Genomic DNA, 10,419 nt, shown 5'->3' on the forward strand with positions numbered 1-10,419 from the left:
GAGGCTTGTCTGCTCCCCCGTCGGGGCGGGCGGGGCTGGGAGCTGAGGCTCGGCTTCGGTCGGATCGCAGGGAGAGGACTGAGGCTGGCGGCGTGAACACAGCCTGAAGGGATTAGCGCACAACAGCTGGCTGGGAGGGAGACCGGGAAAAAGTCTGCAGCTGCCGAAGAGGCAAGAGACTTTTTCTTCCCTCTTTGTTTCGCGGCGCGCAAGGAGAGGGGATTCAGAGCGCCGCCTAAACGAACTCCAGAGAAGGGCGCGAGCCGCGGCGATCACCGCAGACCCCACAGCAACAGGGGCGCAGAGGAAAAAAACGGAGAGACTCCCGCACAGAGGCTCGGCGCCGAGCAGCACTCACCAGCCCGAGAGGCTTGTCTGCTCGGCGGGCGGGGCTGGGAGCTGAGGCTCGGGTTTCGGTTTCGGTTGGATCGCAGGGAGAGGACTGGGGCTGGCGGCGTGAACACAGCCTGAAGGGGTTAGCGCACCACAGCTGGCTGGTAGGGAGTCCGGGAAAAAGTCTGCAGCTGCCGAAGAGGCAAGAGACTTTTTCTTGCCTCTTTGTTTCGCGGCGCGCAAGGAGAGGGGATTCAGAGCGCCGCCTAAACGAACTCCAGAGAAAGGCGCGAGCCGCGGCGATCAGCACGGACCCCAGAGACGGGCGTGAGACGCTGGGGCTGCTGCTGCCGCCTCCAAAAAGCCTGTGAGTGAGCACAGGTCACTCTCCACATCGCCCCTCCCAGGAGCCTGTGCAGCCCGCCACTGCCAGGGTCCCGTGATCCGGGGACAAGTTCCCCGGGAGAACGCACTGCCCACCTCAGGCTGGTGCAACGTCACGCCGGCCTCGGCCGCCGCAGGCTCACCCCGCCTCCTCTGTACACCTCCCTCCCCGCGGCCTGAGGGAGCCAGAGCCCCCGAAGCAGCTGCTCCTTTAACCCCGTCCTGTCTGTGCGGGGAATAGACGCCCTCAGGCGACCTACACGCAGAGGCGGGTCCAAATCCAAAGCTGAACCCCAGGAGATGTGCGAACAGGGAAAATAAGGGGAAATCTCTCCCAGCAGCCTTAGAAGCAGCGGATTAAAACTCCACAAACAACTTGATGTGCCTGCATCTGGTGAATACCTGAATAGACAACGAATCATCCCAAATTCAGGAGGTGGACTTTGGGAGCAGGATATATTAATTTTTCCCCTTTTCCTTTATTTGTGAGTGTATATGTATATGCTTCTGGGTGCGATTTTGTCTGTATAGCTTTGCTTTACAATAGCTTTATTTTACTTCACTATATTATAGCCTCTTTCTTTCTTTCTTTCTTTCTTTCTATTTTTTCTCCCTTTTACTCTGAGCCGTGTGGACGAAAGGCTCTTGGTGCTCCAGCCAGGCATCAGGGCCGTGCCTCTGAGGTGGGAGAGCCAACTTCAGGACACTGGTCCACAAGAGACCTCCCAGCTTCATGTAATACCAAACGGCAAAAATCTCTCAGAGATCTCCATCTCAACATCAAGACCCAGCTTCACTCAACGACCAGCAAGCTACAGTGCTGGACACCCTATGCCAAACAACTAGCAAGACAGGAACACAGCCCCATCCATTAGCAGAGAGGCTGCCTAAAATCATAATAAGGCCACAGACACCCCAAAATACACCACCAGACGTGGACGTGCCCACCAGAAAGACAAGATCCAACCTCATCCACCAGAGCTCAGGCACTAGTTCCCTCCACCAGGAAGCCTACACAACCCACTGAACCAACCTTAGCCACTGGGGACAGATACCAAAAACAACAGGAACTACGAACCTGCAGCCTGTGAAAAGGAGACCCCAAACACAGTAAGATAAGCAAAATGAGACGACAGAAAAACACACAGCAGATGAAGGAGCAGGGTCAGAACATACCAGACTTAACAAATGAAGAGGAAATAGGTAGTCTACCTGAAAAAGAATTCAGAATAATGATAGTAAGGATGATCCAAAATCTTGGAAATAGAATAGACAAAATGCAAGAAACATTTAACAAGGACGTAGAAGAACTAAAGAGGAACCAAGCAATGATGAAAACCACAATAAATGAAATTAAAAATACTCTAGATGGGATCAATAGCAGAATAACTGAGGCAGAAGAAAGGATAAGTGACCTGGAAGATAAAATGGTGGAAATAACTACTGCAGAGCAGGATAAAGAAAAAAGAATGAAAAGAACTGAGGACAGTCTCAGAGACCTCTGGGACAACATTAAACGCACCAACATTCGAATTATAGGGGTCCCAGAAGAAGAAGAGAAAAAGAAAGGGACTGAGAAGATATTTGAAGAGATTATAGTTGAAAACTTCCCTAATATGGGAAAGGAAATAGTTAATCAAGTCCTGGAAGCACAGAGAGTCCCATACAGGATAAACCCAAGGAGAAACACACCAAGACACATATTAATCAAACTGTCAAAAATTAAATATAAGGAAAATATATTAAAGGCAACAAGGGAATCCCCATAAGGTTAACATCTGATCTTTCAGCAGAAACTCTGCAAGCCAGAAGGGAGTGGCAGGATATACTTAAAGTGATGAAGGAGAAAAACCTGCAACCAAGATTACACTACCCAGCAAGGATCTCATTCAGATTCGATGGAGAAATTAAAACCTTTACAGACAAGCAAAAGCTGAGAGAGTTCAGCACCACCAAACCAGCTTTACAACAAATGCTAAAGGAACTTCTCTAGGCAAGAAACACAAGAGAAGGAAAACACCTACAATAACAAACCCAAAACATTTAAGAAAATGGGAATAGGAACATACATATCGATAATTACCTTGAATGTAAATGGATTAAATGCTCCCACCAAAAGACACAGGCTGGCTGAATGGATACAAAAACAAGACCCATATATGCTGTCTACAAGAGACCCACTTCAGACCTAGAGACACATATAGACTGAAAGTGAGGGGATGGAAAAAGATATTCCATGCAAATGGAAATCAAAAGAAAGCTGGAGTAGCAATTCTCATATCAGACAAAATAGACTTTAAAATAAAGACTATTACAAGAGACAAAGAAGGACACTATATAATGATCAAGGGATCGATCCAAGAGGAAGGTGTAACAATTGTAAATATTTATGCACCCAACATAGGAGCACCTCAATACATAAGGCAAATACTAACAGCCATAAAAGGGGAAATCGACAGCAACACAATCATAGTAGGGGACTTTAACACCCCACTCTCACCAATGGACAGATCATCCAAAATGAAAATAAATAAGGAAACACAAGCTTTAAATGATACATTAAACAAGATGGACTTAATTGATATTTATAGGACATTCCATCCAAAAACAACAGAATACACATTTTTCTCAAGTGCTCATGGAACATTCTCCAGGATAGATCATATCTTGGGTCACAAATCAAGCCTTGGTAAATTTAAGAAAATTGAAATCATATCAAGTATCTTTTCCGACCACAACGCTATGAGACTAGATATCAATTACAGGAAAAGATCTGTAAAAAATACAAACACATGGAGGCTACACAATACATTACTTAATAACGAAGTGATCACTGAAGAAATCAAAGGGGAAATCAAAAAATACCTAGAAACAAATGACAATGGAGATACGATGACCCAAAACCTATGGGACGCAGCAAAAGCAGTGCTAAGAGGGAAGTTTATAGCAATACAAGCCTACCTCAAGAAACAGGAAACATCTCGAATAAACAACCTAACCTTGCACCTAAAGCAATTAGAGAAAGAAGAACAAAAAAACCCCAAAGGCAGCAGAAGGAAAGAAATTATAAAGATCAGGTCAGAAATAAATGAAAAAGAAATGAAGGAAACAATAGCAAAAATCAATGAAACTAAAAGCTGGTTCTTTGAGAAGATAAACAAAATTGATAAACCATTAGCCAGACTCATCAAGAGAAAAAGGGAGAAGACTCAGATCAATAGAATTAGAAATGAAAAAGGAGAAGTAACCACTGACACTGCAGAAATACAAAAGATCATGAGAGATTACTACAAGCAACTCTATGCCAATAAAATGGACAACCTGGAAGAAATGGACAGATTCTTAGAAATGCACAAACTGCCGAGACTGAACCAGGAAGAAATAGAAAATATGAACAGACCAATCACAAGCACTGAAATTGAAACTGTGATTAAAAACCTTCCAACAAACAAAAGCCCGGGACCAGATGGCTTCACAGGTGAATTCTATCAAACATTTAGAGAAGAGCTAACACCTATCCTTCTCAAACTCTTCCAAAATATTGCAGAGGGAGGAACACTCCCAAACTCATTCTACGAGGCCACCATCACCCTGATACCAAAACCAGACAAAGATGTCACAAAGAAAGAAAACTACAGGCCAATATCACTGATGAACATAGATGCAAAAATCCTCAACAAAATACTAGCAAACAGAATCCAACAGCACATTAAAAGGATCATACACCATGATCAAGTGGGGTTTATCCCAGGAATGCAAGGATTCTTCAATATACGCAAATCAATCAATGTGATACATCATATTAACAAACTGAAGGAGAAAAACCATATGATCATCTCAATAGATGCAGAGAAAGCTTTCGACAAAATTCAACACCCATTTATGATAAAAGCCCTGCAGAAAGTAGGCATAGAGGGAACTTTCCTCAACATAATAAAGGCCATATATGACAAACCCACAGCCAACATTGTCCTCAATGGTGAAAAACTGAAACCATTTCCACTAAGATCAGGAACAAGACAAGGTTGCCCACTCTCACCACTATTATTCAACATAGTTTTGGAAGTGTTAGCCACAGCAATCAGAGAAGACAAAGAAATAAAAGGAATCCAAATCGGAAAAGAAGAAGTAAAGCTGTCACTATTTGCAGATGACATGATACTATACATAGAGAATCCTAAAGATGCTACCAGAAAACTCCTAGAGCTAATCAATGAATTTGGTAAAGTAGCAGGATACAAAATTAATGCACAGAAATCTCTTGCATTTCTATACACTAATGACGAAAAATCTGAAAGTGAAATTAAGAAAACACTCCCATTTACCATTGCAACAAAAAGAATAAAATATCTAGGAATAAACCTACCTAAGGAGACAAAAGACCTGTATGCAGAAAATTATAAGACACTGATGAAAGAAATTAAAGATGATACAAATAGATGGAGAGATATACCATGTTCCTGGATTGGAAGAATCAACATTGTGAAAATGACTCTACTACCCAAAGCAATCTACAGATTCAATGCAATCCCTATCAAACTACCACTGGCATTTTTCACAGAACTAGAACAAAAAATTTCACAATTTGTATGGAAACACAAAAGACCCCGAATAGCCAAAGCAATCTTGAGAACGAAAAATGGAGTTGGGGGAATCAGGCTCCCTGACTTCAGACTATATTACAAAGCTTCAGTAATCAAGACAGTTTGGTACTGGCACAAAAACAGAAATATAGATCAATGGAACAGGATAGAAAGCCCAGAGATAAACCCACACACATATGGGCACCTTATTTTTGATAAAGGAGGCAAGCATATACAGTGGAGAAAAGACAGCCTCTTCAATAAGTGGTGCTGGGAAAATTGGACAGGTACATGTAAAAGTATGAAAATAGAACACTCCCTGACACCATGCACAAAAATAAACTCAAAATGGATTAAAGACCTAAGTGTAAGGGCAGACACTATCAAACTCTTAGAGGAAAACATAGGCAGAACACTCTATGACATACATCACAGCAAGATTCTTTTTGACCCAGCTCCCAGAGAAATGGAAATAAGAACACAAATAAACAAATGGGACCTAATGAAACTTAAAAGCTTTTGCACAGCAAAGGAAACCATAAACAAGACCAAAAGACAACCATCAGAATGGGAGAAAATATTTGCAAATGAAGCAACTGACAAAGGATTAATCTCCAAGATTTACAAGCAGCTCATGCAGCTCAATAACAAAAAAACGAACAACCCAATCCAAAAATGGGCCGAAGACCTAAATAGACATTTCTCCAAAGAAGATATACAGATGGCCTACAGACACATGAAAGAATGCTCAACATCATTAATCATTAGAGAAATGCAAATCAAAACTACAATGAGATATCATCTCACACCGGTCAGAATGGCCATCATCAAAAAATCTAGAAACAATAAATGCTGGAGAGGGTGTGGAGGAAAGGGAACACTCTTGCACTGTTGGTGGGAATGTAAATTGATACAGCCACTATGGAGAACAGTATGGAGGTTCCTTAAAAAACTACAAATAGAACTACCATACGACCCAGCAATCCCACTACTGGGCATATACCCTGAGAAAACCATAGGTCAAAAAGAGTCATGTACCAAAATGTTCATTGCAGCTCTATTTACAATAGCCAGGACATGGAAGCAATCTAAATGTCCATCGACAGATGAATGGATAAAGAAGATGTGGCACATATATACAATGGAATATTACTCAGCCATAAAAAGAAATGAAATGGAGGTATTTGTAATGAGGTGGATGGAGTTAGAGTCTGTCATACAGAGTGAAGTAAGTCAGAAAGAGAAAAACAAATACAGTATGCTAACACATATATACGGAATCTAAGGGGAAAAAAAAAAAAAAAAGCCATGAAGAACCTAGTGGCAAGACGGGAATAAAGACACAGACCTACTAGAGAATGGACTTGAGGATATGGGGAGGGGGTGGGGTGAGATGTGACAGGGTAAGAGAGTGTCATGGACATATATACACTACCAAATGTAAAATAGATAACTAGTGGGAAGCAGCCGCATAGCACAGGGAGATCAGCTCGGTGCTTTGTGACCACCTAGAGGGATGGGATGGGGAGGGTGGGAGGGAGGGAGATGCAAGAGGGAAGAGAAATGGGAACATATTGTATATGTATAACTGATTCACTTTGTTATAAAGCAGAAGCTAACACACCATTGTAAGGCAATTATACTTCAATAAAGATGTTAAAAAAAAAAAAAAAAAAAAGTTGTAAAAGCACTCCAGTCCATGTAAAGAATATATATGACTATTAATTACAGCTACCAATAATTTACATTCTTAAATTCAGTTTCCATAGATTTTCCTTCCCTCTCCCTCCCCTGGAACATAACTCTTTCTTATATAGAATCAACTAAAAAAAGAACACAAAATCAGAAAGAGCAGTTAGCCAGAGACCCAAATTTAGTATGTTAATAACAAAAAATAACCCAGGAGATAAAAAAAATTTTAGAAGGAAATATGACGTTACTAAAAGCATGGAAATAAAATGTGGTAATTATGCAAGACTTGTGAATACATTATAGATAACTTATTACTGTTTTTGTTGTTTTGAATACGTTATTTCCATGGCAACCTGTGGATCATAATATGTATGGTCCTTTAGAGATTTCAAAAATATCCTTGTAAATGCAAACTCTCTTAATGTTTAAAATCTCAGGAGGCAAAAACGTTACAGCAAACTATCACAGTTTAAAATTATATTTAGCTTAATGTTTATAAATATTTAGTATCTATTGAAAATACAATTTCTTTAGGAAAAATATGCAGACATTTATATTTGGTAGCTGCTTTTCATCTTAGCATATTTTTATGACACTAAGCGTAATATTATATTTATGCGATTTGACATTATGTTTCCCAGTGTTTCTTGCGTTTCTGAAGGTGAACTGGTGAAAACACCTCCTGGGATTCATGCTCTGTATCTTCTTTGAGCCTCAGTTTATTTTATCCATAAAATTCAGAAGTTCTCTAACAATTTATCTTTAGTAAGTGGTACAACCATTTGTCATGCCAATCTAGGCAAATCCTTAAACTCTTTCAAGTTTGTTCCATTCCATGTAAAGGGAAGGGCCAACATGGACAAATATTCCCCTACATTTTATAAATTTAGTTGCTTTCTTCCAGGTTGTAGAGAGCATTCTCTATATTCAAATGAACAGTAATACTTTCCTCTCTACAAAATCCTCAATAAAGGAAAGTAAAAATATCTTGGTATTAAATAGATGAATCCAATCAGAAATGCTGAAAATATTTTTGCACTCTTTTTCTTACTTAAATTCAGTGATTACATCATTCAGTTCCTATGTTGAGATTACAATAATGTGTATTTTTTTAAATTGAAAGTAAGTGGAGAAGCAACATTCGTTTGTTTCCTAGTCTATATAACCTTAAAATTGTCCATCACTCACTGAATGATTAAATTATTATTATACAACTCTAGGAAAAATATCAGGTCACAAGAGTGACATTAGGGAATATGGTAGAGAAGCAAGTGCCAGGAACCTGTTTCTCCACCTAGAAAATAATTTTATGGCACAAAATGGCTGAAGTGACTATCCTGAAACACTGGACTCTATTTGAATACTTGCTGCTTCCAGGAGAAAGCTTGGCTGGTAAGTAAGTTACAGTTAATATTGGTTGATTTTTGTCTTCAAGATGGGAGTGGCTCTCTATCCCACATCCCTGAGCCCTGTGCCAAGCAGCAGTGGGGACGGCAGCCTGTTTCAGGCATGGCTTGTTGGAGCCAAGATGGGCAATTAGGGCCTTATCCTCCAAATATTGGGGTTATGAGTTCTGACTGCTGACAGATGCTTCTGATCACCAAGATTCAGTACAGAGGCTGGCCCTCACTGTTTCACCCCACCAGCTAAAGAGGCTCCAGAAAATTTTGAAAAACCGCATCTGGATTTTTCTTGGACATTCAAAAAGAGCAGGGAATATACGGGAATTTAGAAAGCCATTGCACATGCCCAAGGAGAGAGACAGGCTCAGAAAAGAACTAAGACCTTAAGCTTTCACTTCAAGCTGATTACCAGCAGAAGACACACTACAACAATGAAACCAAACAGCAATTATCCCCCTGTGAAAGGGGGATAATTTGATTTTCATATTACCATATTAAATATGATTCAAATGTAAATTTTCAACAGAAAAATCACAGGATATACCAGGAAACAGAAAAGTATGGCTTATTTAAAGGAACAAAAAAAGTGGATAGACAGCATACCTTAGGAAGACCAACATCAGACTTCATGGACAAAAACTTGAAGACAACTGTCTTAAAAATTCTTAGATAGCTAAAAGAAGACATTGGCAGGAAAATCATGCATGAAGGAAGTGAGAATATCAATAAAGAGATAAAATTACAGAAAGAACCAGAAATAAATTCTGGAGCTTAAAAGTCCAATAATTTAAATTAAAAATGCAATAGAGATTTGACAAGCAGAAGAAGGAATCTGCAAACATGAAGATATAACACTGAAAATTATTGAGTTGCACAAATAGAAAAAAAAGAACAAAGAAAAGTGAACAGAGCCTAAGCAATCTGTGGGACATCATCAAACAGATCAACATTTGCCATTGTGGGAATTCCAGAAGAAGAACAGGGAAAACATTTGCAGAAATAATGACTGAAAACTTACTAAATTTGAAGAAATAGTCCCAGAAGCTCAATGAACTCCAAGTAAGTTAAATTCAAAGAGATCCAAACAAAGACACATGATAATCAAACTATTAAAAGACAAGGAGGATCCTGAAGGCAGCAAGAGAAAGGTGACTCCTCATATACAAAGGATCATCAATAACTTTCAGTCAATTTCTCATCAAAAGCCTTGGAGACCAAAAGGCAATGGGTTGATATATTCAAAGTGCTCAAAGAAAAAATTGTGACATTAGAATTATATATCCAGCAAAACTGTCCTTCAAAAATGAGGAAGAAAAACAAAAGCTGAGGGAGATCTGGCTTGGGAGAAATGCTAAAAGTAGTCTTTCAGGTTAAGATGAAAGAAAACTAGATAGTCATTTCAAGCCTTACAAAGAATTAAAAATCTCCATTAAAAGTAAATTCATGCAAAAGTATAAAATTTAGCATTATTGTAATTTTGATATGTAACTATTTTTTACTATCTACATAATTCAAGAGACAATTATGAATCTATGTTATTGTGAACACAAGGTGTAAAGATATAATCCATGGTATAAGTAACAGAAAGGTAGCGGGGTGGGCAGAAGGGACAGAGCTGTATAGGAGCAGAGACTTTTTTTATGCTATTGAAATTAAGTTGATATAAATTCAGATTGGATTGTTTTAACATTAGGATGTTAATTGTAATCCCCATGGTAACCACAAAGAAGATATCTATAGAATATCGTGTAATAGGAAATCAAGGGAATCAAAGTTTCACTACAAAAAGATTCACCTAAAACAAAACGCAGTAATAGAGGAAATGAGGGGGGAAAAAGCTACAAATCTGAGGTGGCAGAATCAAGATGGCAGAGTAGGAAGATACAGAACTCACCTCCCCTAAAAAACACATCAAAAATACATCTACATGTGGAACAATTCTCACTGAAACCTGGAGACTGGCAGAAAGATTCCTGTACCACCAAAGCTGTAAGAAGAATCCACACAGATTCAGGTAGGATGGG

The 10,419-nt window shown here is 39.6% G+C and overlaps 1 long non-coding RNA gene across 1 annotated transcript in view; it reads left to right on the top strand.

The window, feature by feature from the left end:
* Positions 1–9,835, top strand: part of LOC309664088 — a 377,635-nt gene extending 367,800 nt beyond the window's left edge. The window contains exon 11 of the long non-coding RNA XR_014265581.1: positions 6,989–9,835. This is a non-coding gene — a long non-coding RNA (uncharacterized lncRNA). The remainder of the gene's footprint in view (positions 1–6,988) is intronic.
* Positions 9,836–10,419: the final 584 nt, after the last annotated feature.

The sequence above is a fragment of the Balaenoptera physalus genome (genome assembly GCF_965194825.1).
Source record: "Balaenoptera physalus genome assembly, chromosome: 7".
Classification (NCBI taxonomy): domain Eukaryota; kingdom Metazoa; phylum Chordata; class Mammalia; order Artiodactyla; family Balaenopteridae; genus Balaenoptera; species Balaenoptera physalus.